Raw genomic sequence first — 27,804 nt, 5'->3', positions numbered from 1 at the left:
AGATTCTGGGTCATTACCAGCTCACATACCCAGGTTTGCATGTATGTGGCTGCTGTGTGTGTGTGTGTGTGTGTGTGTGTGTGTGTGTGTGTCTGTGTGTGTCTGTGTGTGTGTGTCCCTACAGGAACCCAAACCTGCAGCAGGGAGGCCCTGGGGCAAAAAGAGAAAGGAGTATGCTGCCCAGTGTGCTGGAGCTGGAGCTGGTTGTGGAGGCAGCAGCTGGACTCTGGGCACAGGAGGTGCCTGGTGCAAGGTAACACCCAGAACAAGAATATGAAGAGGATACCAAGCCTTTGGAGCACTAGTGGGAAGTATCCTTGCCATGGCAGATAGGACTTTGGAGTGAGGAATATGGGTGAGAAATGAGACTCCAAGAGACGGGGGAGGGAAGCCTACATTAGTCACCAGGACAGAAACTGGCCTTGAAGCCTCTGCTTGAGGCACCCCACACCCTGGGGAGGAGGAACCGTGGGTAAGGTCAGAGCTGTATGTTGTTATGCCTGTGGGTAACCAGCAAGGGACAATACCATACATAACCCACCTTGGGTCACTCTGGGGTGAGGTCGTTTCTCCCTCCTTTACTGCCTTAAGAGAACATTCAATGAATTAATCAGTTTCTCAGCAAACTTTGCCCCCTATTAAGCATGAGCACTGAGGATTCTGTGCTCAAGGGTCCCACTGAGCAGGCCCACCAAGCTTGTCTGCAGGGGTGTGGAGAAAGCAGGGTACATCTCCAGGGATAGTCTGCTGCACCCACTGTTGCACCATGCTTGCTCCACTTGCACCCCTGATGCCCTGAAGAGTGGAAGGCAACAGGTAGGCCCATGCCCCCAGGGCAGGGTGGAACAGGGGATCCTCCAGGGTAGAGAGCAGTGACCTTTCATCTAAGCCCAGGATGCTCTGAGATCTCTCACTCTACCTGTCTTTCCCCTCAGCCAGGACCCTCATGGTCACAGAACCAAGAAAGTAGCACTTCTTGTCTCAGAGCTGGCGATGAAAGACTAGAGGTGGGACAGGATTCACATTTAGAAAAACCAAGGGTACGGATCCTACCCAGGCCAGGAGCCACACAGCTTGTGAAGCTTGACTGTGATATCAATTAGGACGGAAGGTGTAGGATCCAAGGGAAAAAGAGTTGCCCAGAAGTCAACAGCCAAGCTCACAGAGGACAGAGGCACATGGGGGAGCAGAGAAGAACCCAAAGGGAACAATGCCAACAGCCCAGAAAATTCAGGTCTTCTGAGTGTGCGATGCTTTTCACACTTGGGCACTCACTTTCCCAGGGGCAGCACTGGGCACCATCTTTAGGCACACCTCAGGGTACATCTCAGTGGAAATGTGCATGGCTGCATGCAGCCCTTCCTCTCTGGAGCATGTACGAGAGGTTCTCTTCTATAAGCACTTGTAACCAAGAACGCCCTTCTTACCTGAAAGAATACAAAGTTCAGGCCCCAGAGGGCATTTTAAGGAGAGTTCTTGCTGCTCTCTGCTCTGCTCACTGCCCACAGCCAGAGCCAGACCTGCTTGGCACGGGGACAGAACGAGCTGTAAAGAATGGGGCATTTCCGGTTGGGGCAAGCTGGAGCTGGGCCCAGTAGAGTCTCTCATCTTCCACCTCTCCTCCTCTGATGCCTGCTAGGGGGTAGAAGCCCACACAGATCCCCTGAGCAGGCCCAGTCTCGGAGGACTTTCCAGGGCACGCCGCCTTCAGAGGGGAGATACGGGGTGCCAGGGAGGACACAGTGTTCCCTTTCCGCTCCTCTGTGCCTTAATTAAGTGCTTTCATTTCCCTCCTTCCTCTCCACACAGGCCTGACTGAGATAAGGCATTGATCCCCTCCCACAGGAGGAGGAAGCCTGCAGGAGGCCTGCAGCTCTCTCTTTGTGGGACAAGACGGATGGCTTATTAGCAAGCCCTTAATTGTGTGGTTTATAACCTGGGCAAGTTCAAAAGGAAAAGAAGTCTGAACTGGGGGATGCCCAGGAGTCCACGGAGTGAGCCACTTCTCTCCTCAAGGGTTCGCCCATTAGGAGCCCCAATCAGTCCAGATCAGCCCAGCTTAGCACCGCCATAGAAAGGGCATGGATTCAGGAAGGTTCCCACTGAAGAGGACCAGGGAAATTATCTCACATAGCCAAAATGATGCTCCATGTGGTCGGACACAGCCAAGGATAAGGCCCTGAGCCCAGAAACTAGTTTACGAACCAGCTCTGCCGCTGGTCAGCTGAATGACCTTGGTCAAGTCTACAACGCTATGAGCCTTCCCTTTCCATCAGATGAGAAAGTTGACCTGTGTCCAGAGTATTTGAATTTAGGGGCTCGGACTGTGTAGCAAGAGAGGTGAGAGGCAAAGCTAGAGCCCAGTCTCCTCTTCTTCAAGGCCTATAATCATGGGATCATAGGACCGTTGGGAGTGAAAACAGTCCCCGCTCCCTAGTAACAATGCCATCATGACCTCTTTAAAAGAATTTCTAAAATGAATGCACTTGATAATCCCTCTGTGCTCTGAGAAGGGGTTTACAGACAACAGAGAGCATCAGCACAAGTACGAGCAGCAGGGACCAAGTGTTCCTTGCAGCCCTGTCCTTCCCAGCCAGCCGCCCTTCTAGCCAGCTTGTATCCTTGGCAACCAGCCAGGGCCCAGGATTTCATATCAACATTTGTTGAATAAAAAATGAAACCATGAATTTAAGTACCAACGAATACAGAGCACTTCTTATGAATCAGGAACTTCATCAGTCCCCTTCTTAAGCCCTTGATCTCACGGTATCATCCAACACTCCAGGTCACACTATCATCCCAATCTCAGAAGCTAGGAGACTCAGCTTACAGCAGACTTAGCTTAGGGTAGTCAATGTCTTGCCGGTCGACACAGAGATGCTTCTGATAACCCAGGGTTGAGAACCTCCAGATCATTCCTTTTCAGGATGGGGAGGGGGGATCCCTCAGACTGACCCCCCAACTGCTCCCTTGGGGAAACATTGACCACACTCAGGTGGGGCACGGACACTTCCAAAAGCAACTTCCAACTCACTCAGAGGCCTGATCACTTCCTGATCCTTCCTCCTGAACAGAGGGCAGCTTTTCTGTCCTTCCTCAGTCAGTATCCATAGAAGAGGCAACAAGCAGGATCTCTAGTCTCTGGGTGGTTTCAAAAACAAAAAGAACTAGAGTCCAACACTCCAAATTTTCTTCCCCCAGTGTAGATGTTGAGAATCAAGACAACAGAGTTTACTGCAGGGGTTTTCAAATCAGGTGCCATAGAACCCCGAGGTCCCTTGAAGGATTTTGCAGGGTCCACAGGAGTGTGAGAGGCCCTGCACTATGGTCCCACCACCACCACCTGTACTGACCACACTTCACCTGGAGCTTTTCTACTTCATATGCTTTGTAGGTCGAGTTCTTGTATTCGATTTCACTTTCTGAAAGATTATGTGGCTTTTTAAAAGTTTGAAAATCCCACTTTAGTAGGAAACCATGGAGCAAAACACCAGAAAGCCCGGCTGCAGCCCCATCTGTATCTCCTGGGCTTGGACGGTCTCTTGCTCTGCCTGGGCCTCCACCTAAGTTGGGTGAGGCAGTCAGTCTCCAAGAGACTTTTTTTCCACCAGAGGGGGAGGGTCTCTAATCCAGCTTCTTTCCCGGCTGCTCTGCATGCATAGGGGGTCAGGCCAAGCAGAAGTGGACCCACAGCCCCAGCAATCCTCCCTGCAATCTCACCCAAGCTACCAGAGGACGAATAAGGCTTGGAGTTGTTTTCTTCAATGCATCACTCTGGAAATATTGATAATGGTTTGCCAAACAGAAAAGCAGTTCTTCTCTCATTATGGCAGGAGGAGGACAGGGAAGATGAGGCTGCTCATTAGCGAGTCTGGCAGAGGATATCTCCTCCTTACTCCCCTGTTCTCTCCAGGATAATTCAGAGGGCAGAGTAAAACACAGATGAGAGATACCCATCTGTTTGCATTTGAGATTTGAAATTCCTAGCTCTTGACAACAGAGAGTTGTGTTCTGCCATGCAGGACCAGGACAGGGTGGTGGAGGAGAAATTACTGCCTGTGAGGTGTAGTAATTATAAATCAAGGACTTCCCAGTTATATCTGGGTCCCTTCACTGCTTCCTGGGTGATTAAAGTGGCACAGATAACTCAGGGAAGGGTGGCTGATTTAAAGGGGCATCAGTGCAGACTGGCACTTTCTAGAACTCCAGGAAAATCCTGTCTCCTGTCAGTAGTAGACTACAATGGCTATCTTTTATCAATTGCCTACAATAAACTAGGCCCTAGGTTTTGAGCATTACAGATGATCTCAATAAATCCTCCACACAGATCTGAGCAGAAAGGGATAGTGAAAGCCCCATTGTACAACTATGGAAACTGAGGCTCAAAAAAAGTTAATAGTTTGGTCAAAGTCATAAAACTTGAGCCAAGTTGAACCAGCAATGTCTTGTTCTAAACTCTACAGCCTATGCCCTTAACAACCACCCTACTTCTTCCCACAGTCTAGGTAAGAAGAATAACATATTGGTGTTTGTGGGCGGCTCACGCTGGCCGGGTTCCTTGTTCCGGGTGCTTTTGGTTATCTTATTTTATTTTTCTTAACAATCTATGAGGTAAGCTCTGGTATCCCCATTATACAGATGACAAAACTCAAATCAGCCATCACTAGTTTAAATCACTTAGTGAAGGATGGAGCTGCAATTCATAGGTTACTCCAACTGTGCATTTCCTTCCTGGAAATTCAGTTCATTACCTGATGTCCAGTGGACAGGTACAGCTGCCAGCGGACGCCTGGAAGCTGAACACCCCGTTGTCAACTCACTCAGGGTCACATAGCAGGCAGAACTGTCCTTGACACGTGTAATGGGGACTTGAAAAGCTTTCACAGAAGCCCCAAGATACAACACATGCATCCCACAAAAGGGGGAGGGAGGGGACCCAGACTCAGCCCCAGTCCACCCCCAACCTGGGAAAGAGAACTACAAGACCAGGACAGAGAGGAAGTCACAGTCTGGGCATAGCTCACACGCCTTTAAGGACAAAGGCTGTATAATTGTTTACTGCAGAGCTCAGGGGAAGAACAGCTTTGTACCATGTGAAGTACTGCCCAGTGGGACCGACAGGAAGAGCAGGGATTCAGTAGCAAAGAATTTGTGCAGAGCAGCCCATAGGGACCTGGGAAGTGGAGGAAGTAAGGTGATGCCTCTCAGTCAGCCCTGGGAATGGAAAGCCTGCTCCAGACCAGAGAAAGGAATGTCACTACTCCCTCCCCTCCTGCATCCCCTTCCCTGCCAGGGAGGGGTCTTCCCAGAGCAGCCACATCCCCCCTCCTTACAGCCTTGGGGAGGATAACATTCAACAGACAATCAAATTGAACAGTTGATTATTATATGGGACTATATATTCTAATATTGTAATTGAGCTATTGGTTACCTAAAAGTGGCCATTTAAAATGGACTTATTACCCAAAAGTGAACCAATAAGCCACAGATATAAAATTTTAAAAGACTGTGGGAAATACAAATAATGTTGTCTTTTGTCTCCATCCTATAAATTGCAATTTGCAATATTTTATTTTATCAACAACTGTAGCCAAAGCCAGAATTCTGTGGGGTGAGGCAGCCAAAACAGAGAGGGGCTCTAAAGACCAATCCGGAGCAGAAGAAAGGACAAGATGCATCCCTGATGGAACCAAGCAAAAGAGCCAGGCCCTCTGGCCCAGGCTGGGAGTGGTGTGCGTCCAGAGAAGTAGCAAGGCCACCTTCAAACTCTCGATTCAGTACTGTCCCCAGGGCTCAGGGAGGCTGCACGTTCCCAGCTCCGACTGCTTCTTTCCTTGAGAGCTCTTACACCTAACTACCCACAGGTGGCTGAGATAAAGGAATTGTGGAATTTATATAAGGCCTAAAACAAGTTTTATTCTGCTGGTAATGATAAAAGCATTGAAAATGTTTATGCAAAGAAGTGGCCTGGGACTTCAGGTACCTGAACCACCACCCGCCTCCACCCAGAACAGGAGGGCTAAAGAGGGTTCCTTGGTCTCTAAGGGTAATGGCTTCTGGCTGCTTTGGAGCCATACCCTCTAGATTAGAGTTTTTATGATGTCCTGAGGCCCAACTTGAGGTCAGGTCTGGATCTGGGTCCTGGGACAGGAGATGGAGCTTCCAGGGATGTCTAGCATGTCATTCCTAATGTAACTACCTTGACTATTCACAGCACCTCAGCCCTGCCCTGGCCTGCAGCAGAGCCACCACCCAGACCTAAGCATCCCTCCAAAAACACCTGCCATGCAGTCTCCGCCTGCTTGCAGGCAGGGTGAGCCAAAGGAGGTAAAGGTAGAACGTCTCTCTGAGTCTGTGTCCCAGGAAAGGGAAGGGGTACCAGGGATATGCGCCCTGCATCTCCTCCATAAGCGAGCCAGACACCAAGAAGAACAAGGTGTGTCCTCACAGGCCTGAGTTCCAGCTGGGTCCTCCACACAGCTTGGCCCTCCACACTATCCCAGCCAGGCAGAGGACCCACTTCCTGCTGAGGCACTAGGCCCAGCTACGCTATGCAGCATGTTCATCGGCAGCACTGCTCTGGGGCCAGACAGCATGGGTTCAAAGCCGTGTGACCTCAGGCAAGCCCCTTACCCTCTACAGTATTTGTGTCTATCTCCTCATCTGTCAAATAAGCCTGATAGTACACCTCCAGACAGGCCGAAGTGAGGCTGTGTGCAGGGACGGGCTGGTGCCCAGCACACAACTCACCCTCTGTTTCCCTTGCCCCACTCTGGCGCTGACTCTGGCCCACACCTACTTTCCTGGCTTCCTGGGCTCAGACAGCTGATGTAGTGTGCTCGCCGCCCGTCTCCCTCTCCTGGGTGGATTGGTTTGAATGTGATCTGTAATCTCCTGAAAGGCCCCTTAGGGACCCATCCGCTCCTTCTAAGGAGCATTAACTCAAACTGTAACCAGCTCTCCGAGCAAGCGTGCTGGGGAGGCCAGGTCCTCTGGGAGTGCGCTTGACTGCTGCCACCAGGGAGCTGAGGGCTCCTTTTCCAGGTCAGGGGTGAGAATGGTAATCACAGGACTGCTTCCCCACCCCCACTCCTGCCCAGCCTCATGCATGCCAGGAGCCCCTCTTCCACAGTGGTCCACCGTCCCATGGCCCGCAGAGACAATCTCCCACTGCAAGGCCACCAAAAGACAAGGCCACCACCCCAAGCTGTCCTCTATCCTGGGAGTGAAGCTGAACCCATCCTCCCAGCAAGCTGATTCTCTGAGTTTGCCTGCCAAGGAACTCCTGCAAGGCCCCAGTGGAGAAAACAGCACCACCTTCTCTGCTCTGTTCCTCCCGGTCCCAACAAGCACCTCCGTTCACTTTCGTGCTCCAGGAGAGTTCAAAGAGATAGGTATGGAGGTGGCCGGTACCTAGCTACAGCTGATTCATGCACACCCCTACTGTGTCCCTACTGTGTGCCCAGCCTTGGGCTGGGGCTAAGATTTGGTGGTGAGCACGACGGATATAATCCCTGCCCTTGTGGAAGGCCCAGCCTGGCTGCTGCCTCACTTTGCACACCACAGGGCAAAGATTTAGACGCAAATGTTCTGTGGCCTCCCCATGTGCCAGTCACCGGTCCTGTTCAGTCCTCTAGCAACCCTCCAAGTGTGTATCTGCTCCATCTATGATGCCCTTAGTGAGCCTTCCAGGGTTTTGAAAGCCTGGGTCCCATCCCCAGTACTGTAAAAAGAAGGAAAAAGAGGAGAAGGGAGGAGTGGGAGGAAGAGGAAGAAGAAAGCTAGGCTGAGGCTAAGGAACAAATGCTATGTAAATGGCACAAAGGCTGCTCATTAGTTTAATTCGTTCCTGCAGTCCCAGGCTTCAAACAGCGCCTAGTACTGAGTAACACTGAAACACATTTCTTATATGAATGAATGAAGAAACAAATGAAGAACTGCTCTCAGGGTCAGCAGTTGGCCCTACTGCAATCATCCTGGTTGACAGATCATCTCCCGTTCACCCCAAGCTCCAGCAGACCTCATGGCTGAACACAGAGGCTCAGCCCACGCTCTGGAAGTTCTAGAAAACGAGGACACCGAGCTGAGCTGGGGCCTCTGTGGGATTTGATGAGTCGGCTGAGATGGGAAAAAAATGCAGTCAAATCAATGCCCTTGAAAGCCAGCCCCAAGCCTGTCTTCTTCGAGATGGGGGTAGAGAGACAGCTCTGCCCACCAGCAGCTAGGCCTGGTACGTTCTCTGCCAGCCTGGCCACTGGCTCCCTGGCCAGGTGACTGCCAGCCCCTCCCTCAGCAACCCGCAGTGTGAGGTCACAGGTGAAACCCCTCCGATCAGTCCTCACTGTCCCAGAGCCCCCTGACTCTCACCCCAGGCCTGAGCTGGGGTCCTGCTGGGCTAAGAAGAAACTGAGCCCCAGGGGGGAGAGAAAACAGAGAAAAATAAATGAATCCCTGCCCCCCCCATATGCCCAGATGCAGGTTGCCACTCAAAAAGCAATCTCTCCAAACGTTTAAAACTGCCTGCAATTTATATCTTGTGCTTGATAGAGCATCTCCAAGTTATTTCCTGGCAAACGGAAGTACAGGCTCCAGAGCTCAGGGGGGAGCCACCCCAATGTAGGTACCCCCTGGGGCAGAATAAGGTGGGGAAATCCCCTTCCATCCCCCTCTAGCCTCAGGGGAGAGAGAGGGGGCTCCCAAAGCCCACAGCTACAGCCCCAGCCTGGAGCCCCTTCAGAAGTTACAGAACATGGGCAAAAAGGGACATGCTCTTTGATTCATTATGAATAAAGCCCTCCCCCTCCTAGAAACCGTGATTTTAATGCTGTTTCCTGTGTTCTGTTCTGAGACAGGGATCACAGAGATCCAGGGACTCAGAAAAGGAACGTCAACCTTCCCTGAGAAAGTGGCTCTTCAGCTGGGCCTAGAAGGCATGCAAAAAGACACATAGATCTCCAAAGGAGGGCACAGCCCAAGCAAAGGATCCACAGTGGGAAAGAACCTGAAATTTTCATTGCAAAGCCAGCGGGAGCAGAGGTGAGGCCCTGGGGCAGGAACCAGAGGGACCTTCGCTCCAGGAGCTGGCTATATGCCCCTTGGGAACTTTAAGTGCAAAAGGATTGAAGGGGAAGGCAAAGAGAAGCAAAGAAGCCCTCAGGAGAGAAGAGAGGCCACTCAGAGAAGAGGTGTAGTCCCCAGAGGCCGTGAATGTCCCCTACAGGGGCAGGGCCTGCATTCCCTGTCACCTGTCTCCCTCCCCTCGTCCCACACCACCCCCCAGCTGTGCTCACCTCGGACAATGTTTACAGCTTACCAAGCTCATTTTTGCCCAAGACCTTCACCCTGGACACCCTTCTGAACTGTCCTCGGACAGCTGATTCCTAGCGCAGGTCACTGCTCAAATGCCATCTCCTCTGGGAGGCCTCCTCCGACCTCAGTGTCTCACAGAGCCTCCCCTTCCTCCTGCCCCATCAGCCTTTCTCCCGTCTTCAAAGCACTTACCACCGGAAATTAGCTCTTTATGGTTTTAGGTCATTATTCTTTGTCATCCCCTGAGGGTTGTAAACACTGTGGGAGGAGTGACTTTGGCTGGCTTGTTCCCACCAACAGCCCCGTGCATCCAGAAAAGTGCCTGGTGCATAGTAGGCGTTCTGCAGATCCCTGCAGGCTGAATGAGCAAGCCCTTTGTCCTGAAGCTCAGCTCCCTGTCCCTCCAGCCCTGCCGTCTGCATAGCTCCCCTGGCAATTAATCATGTGCTGTCAAGGGATACCCTTTGTGTTGTCACTGGAGGTGGCATCTCATTCATCTCTGTCTCCTCCAGGGTCCAGCGCACAGTAGGTGCTCAGTCAGGGGTTCCCTGTCGTTAACCCAGGCCACCTTGCTTGTCTGTGTGAGTGATGGGCTGGCAGCAGACAGCCCTGGGGCAGAAACAGACACTCCTCGCCTGCACCTCTGCAGGCTCCCTGGGGCGGCAGGGAGGGGCAGGGAAGGGACTGGAGAAGCTGCTGGAAGAAGGCTGACAAGGACTTCGCCGTCTTGTGTGGAGGGAAAACTCCTTTGGGGGGGCAAGAAAACAGCTCCTGTGGCCAGATAGGCACAGCTCTTGGTCTCAAAAGGACCTTGTTCCAGTCCAAAAAAGTTTCACCACTCAGAGCTGGGTGACCTTGTGCAAGCAAGTCCCTTCTCTAAGTCTCGGGTCTCTCATCAGAAAAAAAATATGAGGTTCAAACAGAGTGCTTAGTCCGGCTCCTTGCACTTGGGGGTGGGGCCTCAGTTAGCGCTAGCAAGAAAAAGAACAACAATAATACTAATAACTAAGCAATCAAGATGCGCAAGTGTATTAAAGCTTCCCCAATGTTAATCGCTTTGCCCTCAGTGCTCTGTTTAGTCCTCACAACAGCCTGATACATGCTCCATTACTAATACCTTCCCACAGGTGAGGAGGGATTCAGAAAGGTGAAGTCACTTGCCCAAGGCCACACAACTGCCCAGTGGAAGATCCAAGATTCAGATCCAGGAACGCTGGTTTCAGAGTTCACACTCTTCAGTTTAGTACTATTGGTAGAGCAGGGCAAAACTAAACTGGAGCATCCCTGCTCTGCGCCTCAGTTTCTCTGTCCATAAAACGGGTATAACAATGACATGCAAGAAAGCACCGAGCACATACATACTGGACACTCAGTAAATGTCAGGGTCCCTCGCCGGCCACGCCCACAAGGCTCGGAGCAGACGGCTGCGGAGAGGGAAGCCAGCTGATAAAACAAGCGTCGGCTGCTCATTTGGTAAATGGGATTTGGTTAGAAAGATGAACGCTGCCACTTCTGGCTAATGTGTCATGTAAATTCTAATGATAATACAGCCCCGCGCCGTGCCCGCCCCTTGCCGGCCGCCGCCACTGCCGCCGCCGCCGCTCAATTATCTCCCGAGGCTCGGCTCGGCAGGATCCATGCTTCGCTGGGATCCTCGCCCCAGCCTGCCTTCCCCAGCCGCAAATAATGGAAACGCGCCTCGGCCGCGAGATTGCTCACTTACATTTTCTATTAATTTTTTTCCTTTCAGTGGAAAAATGAGAGGAGCTGGGGAAGGAGCAGGCAAGGTGGGGGTGGAGCTAAATGGCAGCTTTCCCAGGCCAGTGGCTTCTGTCCCTGCCGGAGGACGTGGAGACTCTGGAGAGAAGGGGAGGTCAGGATGGGGAACACACACACACACACACACACACTGGGCCTTGGTCATGACCTCCCTGAGATAGAGGGAGCCCATGACGCCAGAACCAGGGCCTCGGGGTGGGACTACGCGCACTGAACTAGGAGTCAGGTCACCCACTGTGCCACTTGGAGCCAGTCATCTAACCTCTCTGGATGCAATTTCTTCATATGCAACAGGTGGGAAAAGTTGGTCAGCTGGTGTCCAAGAGCCCATTGTGAGCCGACTGGCTGTGATTTCCACCTCAGGGACAGAACTAGCTCCTTCCAAGAAAGGATTTCCCAGCAGACAGGAAGGGGCTCTGAGAGTGGTAGTGACCTTCCCATCAAAGAAGGTATTCAAATTGACAGGGATACGCAGTGACTCACCTCTCTCTCTCTCTGTGGCAAGGTTCTGAGTCTACCTCAGATACATATATAGGTTCTATTGCTGGGGCAGGAGAGAGACTGGGGGAGGGCAGGGCCAATTGTGCCCATTCTAGAGAAAGGTAAGGCAAGGCTACAAGAGAGAGAGCTCCCAACCCAGGTCCCACCCTGAGTCCTGAACCTGTACAGGGCCAGCAGGAAGCTGTCATCCTTTGTGGAGCCAGTGTCTTCCATGGGCTAGAAAATAGCTACAGCCTTGAACCTGATATCAGTCTGTGCACTCAGGGAGCTCTTGTGGGCCAAGGGATACAAGCAGGCTTTTGTCCTGGAGGGGAGCTGCAGAGGAGTGAAGAGGGAGGAGCACAAGGGGTCCCAGCATCCTAGCATTGGAGAAAGGGGAGGGCTTCCTGGAAGGGGAGGTGAGCAGACCAGTCTAGAATGGGCAAAGGCAGCCTAGAGGAACCAGGAACATGTAAGAAGTGCAGGGAGCTGGGCTTGAGGGCCCCTGCCTGTACTGCCGGCTACTTTGGAGGCTATGGCAGGAGGAGGGCAAGTTTGAGGCCACCCTGGGCAATGTAGTGAGACTCTGTCTAAAAACAAAATAAAATGTGAAACATAAGGTCTAGGGGCTGGAACTCAGCCTCACTGGATTCAATCCCCAGAACCAGCAAATAGAAGGAGAAAAAACAGGAGGAGGCAGAAAAGGAAGATGTGAGGGAGCAGGAGAAAGAGGGGGATAGAGAGGAGAGAGACAGAGAGAGGAAAAAGAGGAGGAAAAGGAGAAGAGGAGGAAGGGCAGGGCAGGGCAGCGCAGGGCACCTGCATACAGGGGCCCATTCAGTAAGAGAGAGCACTGACCTCCCCCTTACGCTGAGATAAGGAACCCCGGCAGGGAGGCCCATGAAAAGCCCGAGGGCCTAACGCAGGGTCAGCGGCTCAGTACTTATGTCCCAAAAAAGAGTAGGTGGGGCTGGGTGGGTGAATGGCTAGATGGGCGAGTGGATTATAGAGCAATTCCTGAACAAAACCACGATCCCATTTTTGTGGAGAAGCACCATAAAACCTTGTGTTCTCATTTGCATGTCTGTGGGGAAAGTTCTGGAAGAACACACAGCTCACTGCTGGCTGGGTTGCCCCTGGGGTAATCTGGGAGGAGGGAGGAAGGAGCACTCGCCCTGTACTCTGTAACCTTGTGTTTTGTTTTTTATAATGAGAACACATTATTTTGCAACATTAAAAACAAATTTAAGAAATGTTTAAGCTTTGCAGACTAATTAAAACTTAAACATAGACCAGAGAAGATTCCCTCATCCTCCACTCCCCCCGTGCAGGGAATGCCTCTACCAGGAAGTCCTTCCTGCCCTGGAGCCCACACTCCTGCAGCTCCCTCCTGGGTGGGCTCAAGGTGGGGCAGGGGCTGGCAGGGTTCTAGCTGCCGCACTGGTCAGCACAGCCACTGCCCCGCCTTGGGAGCTGCCGCACCCCGAGGGAGCGAAGAAGCAGGGCTGGGCGGCCCGTGCAGGGGAGTACCCACCTCCAAGAAGGGATTTTCCTGGCTTGGTAGCAGCCCCTTCAGCTCCCAGGACGCGTGGGCTGCCTTCAGGCCCAACATATGTGGGCTCTTCTAAAACAGGGACAGGAAAGGAGGAAAAATAAAATCTGTTCCCCCAGGTCTGTTGTCTCAACAAGCATCGGCCTCCAGAAACGCTTCCCGCAAGAGATAGTGGGGGCCAAGATGCAGAGGCAGCCCCAAGCTGCAGAAGGGTATACTGAGCCCCACCGGAGGAGGAAGGCTGGCCCCCATCACCCTGCACAGCGGTTAGAGACAAAGCCAGCACTGGAACCTGAAACCCCCGACTGAAACAGGAGGAAGAAAAATGGGCTGAAGGGGAGAAAAGGGGGAAGGGAGCGTGGAGACCAGGAGCAGCAGAGATAGTGCTGAAGAGGCTTGAAGAGGGGAGAGGGCATCTCACACCTGGGGGACAGAGTGGAGCTTCTGGGCCTCAGGGTCGCATGCAGCTGTCTGAGAGTGGATGTGATTGATGCTGTCCACAAAGTGTTTCTAATCTTCCACCTTCCTGGCAGGTAGTGGGACTCACTTCCTGTGACTGGAATCGAGTCACGTGACTAATTCTGGCCAGTGACCGAAAATAGAAGTGGCAAGGTCCCTTCTTGGTCAGCGCTTCTAGGGGCTGGTGGAAATTCCAGAGCTGTCTTCTGCACAGCAACTGCTAAATCCAGGATGGCAGCTGCCCCACCAGCCAGGTCCTACATGGCTAAGATGAGTAGAGCTGACCCCTGCTGGGTCTGTAGCAGAAACAAGAAATACAGGTTGTTGTTCTAAGCCAGTGAGACTTGGGGCTATTTGTTTTGGTGGCACGCTTTTTCTATCCTAACATAGAAATAGAAGCTTTGGTGCCAGAAAGCCCAGGTTCGAACCCCAGCTACTTCATTGACTCTGTGAATGGCTTTGAGCAAGTCATTTCCCTCCAATTCTCTGGGTCCCTTTTCATAAAGTAGAAGTCTCATGTGTGAGATCCCATTCAGTTCCCGGAGGTCCAGCAGAACTCTCTGCACTTGTGTTTGAATCCTCCCACCCCCTAGCCAAGATCAAACAGAGTCTTGAGGAGACTGGGAAGATGGAAAGATTTTGTATGGCACTGGACTACTTACTCTCCATCAGAGGTGCCCAAACCTGGGTGCTCATCAGAATCATCAGGGGAAGCTTAAAAATGCAGATTCTTTGGCCTGACTCACAGATTCAGAAGCAATAGATGGAAGGGAGCACTCAGAGATCTGAGACCAAGCTTGGAAGTCCAGATCAGAGGACCGCAGATGGTCTCCCCAGGCCTAGCAAGAGGGAGGCTGGCCAGAGCAGGCCCAGGCTTGTCCAGGTCCCCGCAGGGCCCACTGCCCTTCTTTGTTCAGGAGAGGCTGCCCCACCCCCATGCTGGAGCTCCAAAAGGCTTCCTTCCCAAGTAGCCCCAGCTGCATTTTAGATAAAAGCGGAACAGCGCACTTAATAATGCAGCTAGAACCCAGCTCACCTGCAGCCCCACAACACCTCCCAGACGGTGCCAGCAAGATGAATTAGCTGGAGGCCTGCCTCCTCCCACTGCTCCCTCCCCGCCTACTCCTCCCCCTCCACTGTCCTCCCAGTCCCCGCAGGGCCAAGGGGAGAAAAATACCGAAGGGTGAATTTCTGATTAAAAACCAACCTTTACTTATTGCCTTGGCTGTTCTTGCTGGGGAAGAAATGGTTTCGGCTTGTGAATGTGTGTGCATGTATGCTCAAGTGTGTGCATGTATGCTCAGGTGTGTGCCTCTGAATAGGTATGTGAGCCTGGGGGTATGAGAGTGGGTGTACCTACGTGTCTGTATGTAGACTGTATAGGGTTTGGGTGTCTATGTGTATCTATGTACATGTGTGTGTGCAGGATTACATATGTGTGCAGGGGTGGGTATGTGTATACATGGATATGCTCATGAGGGTGTGTGACTGCATGCATATGTGTGTGCGTGTGTATGTGTATGCACAGACATGTTTTTTAATACAGAAAATCCTTCTGGTTAAACTAACACCATTAGTTTGTGTAATGGGTTAATAGAAAAAAATTGGTTCTGGAGAAAATCATAAAATAAAACACACCTTCAGATGGTCATTTTATTTCAAATTAAAGGGTATAAATTGTTTGCCTTTTTAATGTTCTTTAATGCAGGGCCAAAGTCTTTCCTCTGCTTCTAAGTCTACTGATCGGAGTTGTTTCATCTTTCTTGGGTAAACTAACTCTACAACACATCATCCTCGACTTCCAATTTCAATTTCTTTAAAGTGGAGTGAGAACTTAAAAGACTCTTGTAAAGTAATATGAGTGTCGTATCTTCTAGATTTTTACAATTTTGTTCCCCATCTTATCTTACAGTTGCTTATCCACACCTAATTTGACATCAATTTTTTTAGCAATTCACCTTTATAGAGTTTTTCTAAAGACTTCAATTTCGTTTTATAGAAACAACTTTTTGTGTGTTCACAATATTTTGGTCTACTTATTATTTAATTGAATTACAGAATTTCAATAACAAATGCCACAGGCACAAACAAGTTTGGAAACAAATACAACCGACTCTTTGTAAGCCTGTAACTCAGCCTGTGGGAGAAGAAGCCCAAGACAAGGCACGAAAGAGCAGACCGGGAGGGGTCAGTATCTGAGTGTGGCAGTAGACCATAGGCTGTATGTTTGACAGAGAAACAGAAGCCTCGATCAGGCAAGGGTTGAGGGGACGTGAATGAGGGGTGCCTCCTCTGCATGTGGCTGTGTATAGATTGTGTGTGTGTTGAGTGTATAGCTGTGTCCCGTTATTTATGGGGACACATGAGTGCCCCTGTCACTTACAAGTAAGTCTCACTACGTACCACTAGGAACCATGGATTATCTAAGCAACCCTCCATCTGTGGAAGATGGATAAGGGTGAACTTGACAGTGGCAGGGTCCCCTCAGTGAGTTGGGCCCAGGCTGCTGGTGACATGATCTGTGTTCCTGGCCACAGGATGAAGCTGGTAGCAGGACAGAGGCAGGATGTCCCGAGTATCCACTCTCTGCCACTTCTTTCATTCTCACAATGACCAATGAGATGTGGATTATTTTCTTCTGGGCCACAGACAAGGAACTAAGACTCTGCGAAGAGTGGGGCTCCTTGGGCTAGACAAGGGTGGCAGTGGGCTGTAAGCACAAATGTCTCTGGCCCATCACTGACGGGGGCACACCCGAGGAGATTTAAGTGACCAATGACTTCTTACGAAGCATGGTTGAGACCCTCTCATGGACACCAGCCTTCTCTTCATGGGCATCTACAGATCTGTGGGGTAGAAATGCACCCAAGGACCGGGTGAGGGCCCAGGAGATGAGGCTGGGGCTGAGCTTAGGTTGGCACCCACTACTAACCAATTCAGGGCTCACATTGGCACAGTTTTCTGGTTGATTCCAAGTCACCACATCAAGCTGGGCATTGGATACTGACATCATCTCTTAGCAAAGAGGAAGAGGAACCCTTCTTCCCCATTTTGCAGGTGAAGAAACTTCCCAATAAGCAGCACCAGCCATTTGACAAAGCTTGGACATGACCCCCACACACACTTGCGCTCTTCATCACCTTACCTGCGGCACAGTGCCTGGGAAGCAGGAAATCCGCAATAAAATGCACTCTACTCACCAGAGCAGCCAGATAAATGACACACAGTTTTCTAGTAGAGGCATATTCCAAATATTGTGTAAAACACACATTTTAGAATAGATTTGTCATTTGATATTCAAATGTAACAAGGTGTCTCAGATTTTTATTTCTTTGAATTCTCTTCCATTCACCTACTCCCAAACCTCCTGGGGAGGCTTTAGGAACGGAATGTCAGTCCCCACCCAACTAAAACCGGCAGGGAAGAGCTAGGCCTGAACTCAGTGTGCTGTGGAGTTCTTGCTCCCTGGTGCATGGCCTTGGCCAGATCACTCACCTCTTTTGAGCTTCCTTGATGCATTAGGGGGTCATCAGTATTAAATAAGATAATCCACTTAAAATGCTATGTCCTGTCTAAGTCTTCAACAAAAAGGAGCCATTATTATTGTTGTTATTATTATTGTTTACCAGGTGGTGAAATGAAGGCCAGGGGTGAATTTCTGATTAAAAACCAACCTCTGCTTACTGCCTTGGCTGTTCTGGCGGTGACCTGCTGCAGATCGCCAGCAGTCAGTAGCAGCCCTCAGGTCTCCTGTGTCCAGCCCAGGGGACTATCACTCCCCGCTGCTTTGCTGTATGCTGCCTGGGCAGCCACGACTCAGTCGCCTATCCTGACTAACCTCCTGCTGGGGTACCCCCTCCCCCAGAACCCAGGGGCAAGTGACTCACAGCCCCAGTCTGGATTCACCCACTGCTCCCCTCAGAGTGTTTACAGAGGGAAAGTGATCCTTACCCCCTCTTCCCCTGCAATCTCGGGGTGCTACACCAAACCTTTCCTAGCTTCCCATCCCTTAGCCCCCTCAACCTTGGAAGTTCAGGATGACAGAGGTGAGGAGGGGTGCTGTCATCCAGCTAGCACCAGTAGACCAGGCCTGGCAAAGGACAAAAGAATTTTGCAGGATCTTGACGCCCCCACCTCACCCCTGATAACTCTACCCAAAGTGGTCAGGAGAGCCCAGGATTTCTCTGAGCCTCTCCCTGCGATTATGGAGGAACCTCAGGGAGGAACTATAGTGACCCTCACTGTATAAGACCACTGCAGCCCCTGCTGGGCCCCACCTGGGCTCCACCAGGCCTGGCCTAGAACTAACTCCCTCCCTTCCCCACCTCAGCTCCCCATGTGCAACTCTAATGAGCCTCTGACATTTCCCATCCACTCCTCTCTGGCTTCCTAGGGAAAGGAGAGGAGATGCCAGGCAAGGTAGAGCAGAGAGCAGAGTGAGTCCCATAGCCCTGACTCATGCCAGGGCCCGCCTAGGAGCCTCCTGCCCTGCTGCCAGGGACCCCTCTCACCCATACCCCCACGGTTCTCGCTCCCAAAGGGATGAGAATCTGTGGGACGGGGATGCAGCCACTCTGTCCTGCCCAGACCTCTGGATCTGACAGCTGGAAACCTTTGGCTCCCAGAGGGTGCGTCTCAGGAAAAAAAGGACCAAGCCCCCTCTGAATCCAGGAATTCCCAAGGTGCCTTCTTTCCATACCCCCAGCCCCTCCTGCCCTCAGACAAGGAATAGAATGGGACTTGCGGACCTGGGCTAGTGGCTACAAGCAGCAAGTCCAACCCAGCCCCCTTCTAGCACTTCTTACTTGGCTCCTGCTCGCCAATGCTGCCATCTTTTGGGCACTGAAGGAACTGGTGCATGGCCCGGGAACCCCAGGGGTTCCCACTCCCAGGCCCACCATGTAAGGAGGGGCCAAGGATGGAGGTCCCGAGGGGGCACTGGCGGACATAGCCTCATCCACACCTCTGCTTCCAGGTATCTATGAAGGCACAAGCTGTTTCCTGGCTCCTGCTCCCAGGGTGACCTCTTCGGGAAACTCAGGGCCTTACAAGAAGGGAACACGATGTGCTGGGCACTTCTTCTACAGCACTTCATGTCATCCATGCAGCAGCTGCCATGTGGATGACACTGGCCCGTTTTAAAGATAAGGACACAGGCTTAGGCAGGTAGAAGGAACTATTCATTCAGAATGATTAACTTCCACTCTGGTAGTTTTCCTGACTTTGTTTTTGCAGGTAGTTCACTCAGTGTTCAAAGGGTTACTGAAATGCTAGTCCTGTGTTAGGTAGAAGAAGACCAGCTGTGTGCCATGGTCTGTGCCCCAGCTCACAGGCAGCCCACAAATACATCAGCCCCTGCCCTGGGCGTGCTCACAAAGGCTAGGAATGTAGGCTGGACTGCCAGCCTGGCACACTCCCTCATCCCCCAACAGATGAACCATGAAGTCCTTGGGAGAAGTTGCCAACTGTGGCAGCAATGTCACCGGAGCCATCCACCACTGGGGCTAACTCTCTGGCCCATCATACTTCTTAGGGGGACTCTATCCTGGGCTGTGCTTTAGAGACAACCTGGTAGGGGACAAGGAGAGGCTCAGCAGTCCCCACAGCCAAGCAGCCCTCTCCTCCAGAGGAGACACTTCTCCCTAGAGCAGCTATAACCACCCTAGTCCCAGCCAAGCTGGCCGTAGGTGCTCACCCTGGGTCTGAAGAACAAATGTGTGGGCAAGTTAAGGAGCTGTTCACATAGGAGCTCCCGGGCATATAAGGTCAGGTCTTCCTCCCCTGCTCTCCTGGCTACCCTCATCTGGATCGGTAGTGAAGCCCCTAAGGAAGCCGAGGGCACCAGCATCCGAGTCCCAGTCTTGCCACTCACTTGCTGTGTGTCCCATGGCAACCTCCATGCTCTGGGCCTCAGGATCTCCACATGTATAAAGGAGAGTTGAGCTACTCAGGTGGCCTTGTCATAGGGAACAAAAGGACCTTGGTATCTGTGAGGGGAGCTAACCCTACTCAGCCACCCCAATTCTCTTTCCCTTTCTGTACCTCTGCCCCAGGGCCAAAGGTGAAGTCAGAAGTTAGAACTATATGGAGATCTGGAAGAACTGCTGCCCACCATACTCGTGCATGCACCGACTTACTCAAGTGAGGATGTACATAAACATGTATGCATGAGCCTGAAGCCACAGCATACACACAAGTGCCTGTGCATGCACGAACACACATACACACACACACACACATCTGTGTCTATGCTCTGTGTTCTGTGCTGCAGAGCCTCGGGAGCAGGTTTAGGGACACACTGAAGTTATGAAATTGATTTCTCTAGGAGCAGTTGGAATTAGTTTTAATTATCTTTATCTTTCTTCCAATTGTGCTCTCAGCCTTCCTCTTGCTTTTTAATCCATCACTATTGACTTCCCCATAGGCACTGGAAGGGGGCGGCAGAGCAGGGCAGGCAGTGTGGTCATTTTCAGTGAAAGTAAACAACAGCAGCAGTAATCGGTCTCCACCTACCTCTTCCCCTGCACCGGAGAAGCCACCCTCTCCCAGGCAGCCTGCAGAGCTTCTTGCTCACACAAACGCACATTCCATGTCCAGACCTCCTTCTCCAGGAAGTCCTCACTGATGGGGACCAGGAGGAGCTGTAGCTCCTTCAGCTTTTGGCATCTCACATGTTTTATTCTTCAGAGTGATTCCTTACATTCAGGAGGCTCAGGCCCTTGCTGCACGGTCTTTCTACTCCATTCCCTCCCCACCATGCTTCTTCCAGGTCCCTGGGCCACCCTCACCATGATGTGGGCAGGGCCTGGGGCTGGTCAGCCTCAGACACCAAGGAAAGAGTGGGTGATCAATGAAGAGTTGTTGAATGAATGAATGAATGAATGATGAATGAATGGAAAGCTCTGCTTTGCAACTTGCCTTCAGAGTCCAGCAATCCACTCACTCCTTCCCCTAACACCGAGAGCCAGTGGCGCTCCAGGCCCTGTCAAGGCACTGAGCTACAGAAGTGAAAATGAGCTGGTCCAATCCTTGTGGGGCACCCACATAGGACAGTCGATGGGTGGGTAGGTGTCCTCCAGATGAGGTCCAAGGTACAGCTGGAGAAGGAGACAATGGCCAAAACTGTTGCCTCTAAAACTCTTTATGAAGGCAAATCTCCATTTTCTCAAAATGGGAGGATTTCCTCACTCCTGTCCTGGCTCTAGACTCAGACGTTGACAGGCAGGATGCCCTGGCCTCCAGGGACTCCCACAACCGTGCCCAAACAGCACCTGCGCTGCCTCAGTGAGCGGGTGGAGAGGAAGCGGCCCCTCCCCCACGGGGCGCTGGCTCGCCGCGGCGGAGGAGGAGCCCATCCCGCTGCAGCGAGGTGCCAGTGCTAAGTGCCCTGCGGCGCTAATATTTTATGATTAAAAACCATTAAGGTTTAGACCGTGAAAATCCGAGGGACACAAAATCAATGGCCCAATATTGCTTCCCCCGGTAAGTTGTGTAAATATTGTGTCTTTTATTGTTTGGCCGATGGCAAGAGCACAGATACAGGTGCAGATTATACTAACGAATCTCGCCCGTCCCAGCCCTAAGTTGGTGGAATTAGTATCGTGGCTTGGAGAGGCCTGCAGAGGCTGGTGAGCCAGACACAGGAGGGGCGGCCGGTCCACTGTCCCTCCCCTCTGGCCCACAAGCTCTATATCCCAGCGGTCCAGCCCATCCGCCAGAGGCAGCGCCAGCGCCCCGGCCCCTCCCCCTCCCTGTGCCGCTCCCACACTAATCACACAGGCTTGCACACATCACATGGTGACGTGCTCTCCTGACAGCCTGTCCATCACCAGCTCTGCCATCTGCTTGAATTTGCATATTTAATCACGATCTGTCCTGTCTCTTCTGGTGGCTCAGATTAGGGTGCAGGAGATGATTCCTGGGGTTGCTCCCATCTCTGTGGGAGAGAAGTTGATGAGTCTCTCCTGTCCAGAGGCCTGACAGGGATACTGGGTGCCCTCTGCCTCCCCCAGATGGGGTGAGGCCAGGTCTTGTCCAGGTCTGGGAGGGGTTGGAGCCATGCAGGGGCAATCCTGTGTCCAGGGAGAGGGGTTGCCTAAATTCTCTCTCTCTTCTTCCAGTCCTGGACGCTTCCTCTCAAGGAAGAGTAGGGCATGAGTCTAGGATCAGACACACAAGCGCTGCCCCACGTGGAAGGGAGTTGCAGCCAAGTTGGGGCCCCCTCTAGAAAAACCAGAGGCTGCCCTGGGTGGCCCAACACATCTCCTGCGACCCCTGGGAAGGTGCCCAAACACCAGAGATCCTGCACCCATGAAGGAAGAAGCACCAGGGGGTGGTGGGAGACATCTGGGCTGCTGTGGCCAGGAGGAAAGCTAAACAGATGTGGAGGGAGGGGCTGGCAGGAGCTAGGGAGATGGGTGGGCTGGGGTAAATGGGAGATCAGGCCTGATGTGAGAGCCACCATCAAGCATAAGGGAACAGCTGGCTGATGGGGGAAACAGCTGACTGGCGGGGAACAGGCGGGCAGATGTGAGAGAAAAAGTAATCTCAAACTGGGACACAGCTGAGCTGATACAAGGTCATCCTGACTAATGTTGGGGAGCAGTAGCTACACTCACTATGAGAGACTGCTGGCTGAAGTCAGGGGACAGCTGCGCTGAGATAGGGACAGCTGAGTCAGGGAGGGGACAGATGGGATGAGGATGGGACAGTTGGACTAAGATAGGGACAGCCGGGCAGAGGAAGGAACAGCTGGGCTAAAGTAGGAACAACTATGCCTGAGGAGGGGACAGCTGCACTGAGGAGGGGACAGTGTGGCTGAGGAAAAGACAGCTGAGATGAGGAAAGGACAGCTGGGATGAGAGGGAACAGCTGGTCTGAGGAGGGGACAGCTGGGCTGTGGAGAGGACAGCTGGGCTCAGAATGGGTCGGGTGGGCTGAGGTGGGGACTGCTGTGCCTGAGGAAGGGGACAGATTGGCTGAGGAGAGGTCAGCTGAGATGAGAAGGGGTCAGCTGCTCTGAGGTAGGCACAGGTATGCTGAAGCAGGTACACCCAGACTACTGGGCGGACAGCTGGGCACTCCTATGATCTGAAACTCCTTTTCAGAGAAAGGCTGAGCCCTCTCCAGATTCCTGGTCCAACCACAAGATCAGAGGAGCTGCCCTTGGCAAAGGTCCCAAGAGTTCAGCACTGAAGGGACAGGAGAGCCCCTATATCCCACCCACTGTGCCAGACACTTTACACACATCATTTTATTTGATCCTCCCAATCATCCTGTGTCTCAGGTAATTTAAGTCTTCTTCAGTTGGGGAACTGAGGAGTACAGAGGTTAAGTGACCGGCCACTGTCAGACAAAGTCTGAGGCTGAGGATACATGGTAGTCAGGTCGGTTCCAGGCTTTCCATCCCTAAGCTGCAGCCTTCTGGTGCGCCTTTCCAGAACTCGTCCCACTGCTTGAGCCAAGCCACTCTCCTCATCTCGACTCAGGACTCACCTCCTCACTCTCCCTGTTGAGAAAATCAGTTCCCTGGCAATGTTCACACCTCCCCCAGCCTCTCTAGCCTTTGCCACATGAGCTGTGTATTTGTGTGTGTGTGTGTGTGTGCACGTGTTGACACTATGCTTAAGTGTGTGTTGTATGTGTGTATCACTAGCTTGAGTGTGTGTAATATAGACAAATAAATACCAGTATCGCTAATGTCTGCCAGTGTTAGGACACCAACCTGGCACTGTTTTATGTGGACCAGCAAGTGTGTGTTCATGCGAATTGTGTCAGGAGATGTGGGCACTCAGACCAAGAGTGTATCTGCATTGCATATACACGTGTGTCGGCATTTCCTGTATCTCTGTGTCCGCACTGTGTGTTTGTGCATCATCTGTCAGCACTGTGGACACATGCGTGCCGGTGTTGTGCATATGTGTGTCATGGGACCTGCCAACGTGGTAGCAATGGTATATAAGTACAGGTGAGTCCATGCTGGCTGGCTGTGTGTTGCACGTATGTGTGTGTGCATTGTGTGTCTATTTTGTGAGTATGGGCTGTGTGCAAGTGTCACTGCTAAGCATTTGTATGGATGTGTGTCACTGTGGTTCATGTGTGAACCAGTGGTGGATATGTGTGCAGCAGTGTGTCAGGGAATTAGTGCAATCCATGTCCATACTGTACAAGTAGCAGGTGCACACATGCATCAGTGCTGTGTGAGTTCTTGGTGCACTGCTGTGGGTATAAATAAACCTGTGTCAGGGGTGGGTGTGCAAGAGAGTCAGCACAGTGTGCATGTGTGTGTCGGTGTTGAGTGTGGGTATGAGTGTGCCCAGGCCCATGTGTTCATGTTTCAATGTTGAGGGTATGTGTAAATGTGTGTCAACTGTGATACACATATGTGTTGGCCCTAGGTGTATGTGAATGTTAGTACTGAGTGTGTACCAGCATCGAATGAGCTTGTGTGTCAGCACCAGATGTGTGTATGGGGGGGCATGTATCAATGTGGAGTGGTAGACAAGTGTCACAGTGGGTTGGTATATGCGTGGGTGACAGGCATCTGCGTCCCAGGGTCAGCGTCCTGGGTAATCAGTCAGCATCGTGCATGTGCGTCGCGTGGCGCACGGCGTAATGGGTACACGGGAGCCTGCGTGCCAGGCTGAGCGAGGCCAGGCGGGGCTGCACCACCTGGACCCCAGCGATCTGCGCTCTCCTCTCACTGACTGGCACCCGAGTTAATAAGTGTTGCTTTTCTCCTATTCTACTCAGGTCTGTGATGGAAAATCCTCAGGCTGGAAGTGAGCCCCAAATCGATAGTCCATTCCATTTAACAGGGTGGCTGTCACCATAACGAGATAAAAGTGGATTAGCTTCTGCGCGGCTGCGGTGTCCGCGGGGAGCCCATCTGCTCCCTGCACAGCGCTGGGCGCGGGAACCTGATCTAGGGGGAATCGCAGGCTGGGATGGGGCGTGGGTCACGGGGGCTGAACCCAGACGACCAGGATGGGTTCGGGCGGGGTAGGACCTTTGTGCTGGGGATGAGCACCGTGCAGGGAGGAGAGCACCAGAAGGGGGTCAGCTGTATTGGAGTTAAGGAGCCTGCGCCTTCCGGGACCCCGCGTGGGCTGACCACACTACCAAGGCGCGCATGCGCGAGGCCTCCTCTGTCTACCCTGGGGGCCACTCACAGCACACGAAGCCCCTTTGAGGAAAGCCCCCACACCACTCCTTCCCCTCAGAACGCAGAGAGAAGAGGCTCCTGCACAAGAGGAATGCAGGTTAGATGTCATAAGAACTTCCTCGTCATGAGAGTGAGCTCTTTCACTGGCAGATGTCCAAATGTTTGCCTTTTCAGGATTTGTCCTAGCTTTAAGTATGTGACACTGGGTATCAGCAAACTGCAGCGAAGGTTCATTCAACTGCCTTCCACGCCATTCATAGACTTTCTCTCCTATTGCCTCTCTCTCTCCCTCCCTCCCTCCCTCCTTTCCTCCCTCCTTTCCTTTTTCCCTCCCTCTCAAGTGGCCAATATATTTGTCATCCCTCTGCTTTGTAACTTTGGGATTCTTTGTTTTTGTTTTGTTACTTCTCACCGTTTGGACTGTGACTTCCCTTCTGTTTTATGCCTGGGAGGACCCACCTCATCTTGTGATAATCACCTTTGTTTCTTCTAATTTTTTTATGATATTGTTTTTGTTTTTTTTATTTTCAGTAGTGGGGAGCAAATCCAGGGCTTTTGCACTGAGCCAAATCCTCAGCCTTTTTTTTAATTTTTTTTTTTTTTTTTTTTTGAGACAGGGTCATACTAAGTCACTAAATTTCTCAAGCTAGACTCAAACTTGGATCCTCCTGTCTCAGCCTCCCAGAGTGCTGTGATTACAGGCATGTACTACCACAGCTGGCTACAACTTCAATTTTTTTTTACACGAATGTGTCCTAGCATTTGTTTGAAGCATGTATCTTTATTTGTCCCAAGCAATAACTGATTGCTTACACTATTTCCTGACAAATAGATCCTTTCCACACTCATTTGAAATACACTGTATCACTTTCAATTTACCTGTTAATTTGTTCATTTTTTTTTGTGCTAACCAAGATTTGCTTAGCTTAGCTTTGTAATATATTTTGATATCTAGGAATGTGTTTCTCTTTAGCATTAATGCCCTGAATCTATTACTTTATAACTGTATAAATGCCAAACTTTATCTAATGAAGATAGCAGGAAAGCATACTATTTGAGGCCTGTCGCAACTGCTTTTGACATGGAAACAGCAGCATCCAAGCCCATAGAGTCAGGTTTTCTTGATCTGGCCCAGGGGACTTAGGAAGACCTCTCCCTGCTGGATCAGCACCATGAGACAAGAGCTGAAGCTCTGCATTGTCCCCAACCTCCCAGGAAGGGCTGTGCTAGCTGCAGCATGCAGGAGGGATGGGGGAGTCTTCCTGTGGGTTCCCCTGGAAGCAGACTATGAAACAAGGATTGAGCGCAAGTGGTTCCCTGAGAGGTGATCCAGAACCCCAAGAGGGCAGCGGGGAATCCAGAGGGATCCTTCCAGAGAGGGACTGGAAGGCAGCCTTGAGGGGTCTCATCAAGCCGGTCACTACAGGGAGGGACAGAGCTGCACCCCACTGGGGCTCCTGTGCTCCACAGGGCAGACCACAGATTGAAGACCTCAGAGCTGTCCTGCCCAGGGCAAGGAGATGGGGTGTTTATGCACTAATTCCAGTCAACAGCTTGTTGAGACAGCCCACAAGCAGCAGAGAGGGACATTACTTCTCCAGCATTGTCTGCAGCCACCAAGAAAACTAGGGGGAATTGGGAGCGGGATGAACATGCACTCTGATGGCCCAGCCCAAGGGGAACGAGGCGGAGCCTTGACTGGCAAAGGAACAGGTACAATGGCCCAGCAAGCAAGGATGAGACTTGGGGAGGGAAGATGCCAGTGGGGCTGATGAGGAGAGGGTAGAATCAGGAACTCTTAGAAAGCAGAATGGACAAGGCTTGGGGACCGGAGACCTTAAGAGTGCGAGAGGAAAGGAGATTCCAGTGTCCCTTAGACTTCTGGCCTGGGGGACAAGACAGATAATGGAGGGAAACACCCAGATTGGAAGCTCAGAGGAGGAACCAGGAATGGGATGGGAAGGGTTGAGCTGGGGCAGTGTCTGAGGGGCCGAGAGGACATCCTGCAGATGTGCAGCACTGATCACCATGGAAGCTCAGGGTGGCTCATCTCCTTCCCTTTCCCTGCTGGCGAGAGGCTCCTCCCTTCCTTCTGGGGTGGGAGGGGAGGAGAAGAGCGGAGGGAGGGGACGGGGTGATGTGAATTCTAAAGGAGCCGACAGCTGTCAAATAATATAAAACCTCATATGTTAATAATTCTTACAATTTTGCCAAAGACTTAATGGCTGGCCTGTCAAAAGCAGTGACAGAAGCTATTATGGAAACAAGATGGGAATATTTTGGAGGCAGCATCGACAGCACTGCCCAGTGCCAGGCCTCCAAGGTCCAGGGGGAGGACAGCTGGGCCTCTTGCCTGCCACCCCAGCAATGCCTCCTGCTCAGCCAGGGAGGAGCTGAGTCTTTGCGGATTCAAGCCATTGACTGTGGATTGATCACCTCTGAGGACATTTTAATTAACCGTCAGATCCCAGCACTGCCCTGTTTCTCCTTCCCCATCACCTCCCTGATCTGCAGCCGCCACTGTCCCCAACACACACACAGGAAGCTTCGGCCAACCACACAGCGCGGCAAGTGTTGCTGGCAGGTTTCAGCCAGGAGAGATAAGTACCTGGGTCCACGGACCCTGGCTGTGACCTGCTCTGGACCCAGGAGATCTCTTAAGGGTCCCCCACTGACCATGGTCTATGGGTCTGAGAACCAGATTCTAATCTGGTTCCAAGAGCCTAATCTGCCTCCATTGCTCACCTACAGAAATGGGAAGTGCAAAGAAAACATGTAAAAACGCTCTCAGTGCTTCAGGATCTCAGAACCACTTCCCATGACTCTTAAGAGCACCTTCTGATTAATCTCACGTCAGCTCCTAGAGATGGCACCACTGCCTCCATTTCTCCACAGAGCAGAAAGGAGGCGGGAAGAATGGCAGAAGTGGACACAAGAGCCTAATCTGCAGAGCCAGGATGTGAGCCCCAGAATCTTCTCTAGCACCAGTGTCTGCTTTATACAAAGGATGCTTATAAGACCCCAGATCATGACAGCTGCCACTTACCTGTCCAAAGGTAAG

Source organism: Chinchilla lanigera, unplaced genomic scaffold (assembly GCF_000276665.1).
Source record: "Chinchilla lanigera isolate Chin_1 unplaced genomic scaffold, ChiLan1.0 scaffold00051, whole genome shotgun sequence".
NCBI classification, from domain to species: Eukaryota; Metazoa; Chordata; class Mammalia; order Rodentia; family Chinchillidae; genus Chinchilla; species Chinchilla lanigera.
This window is presented reverse-complemented; position numbering follows the sequence as displayed.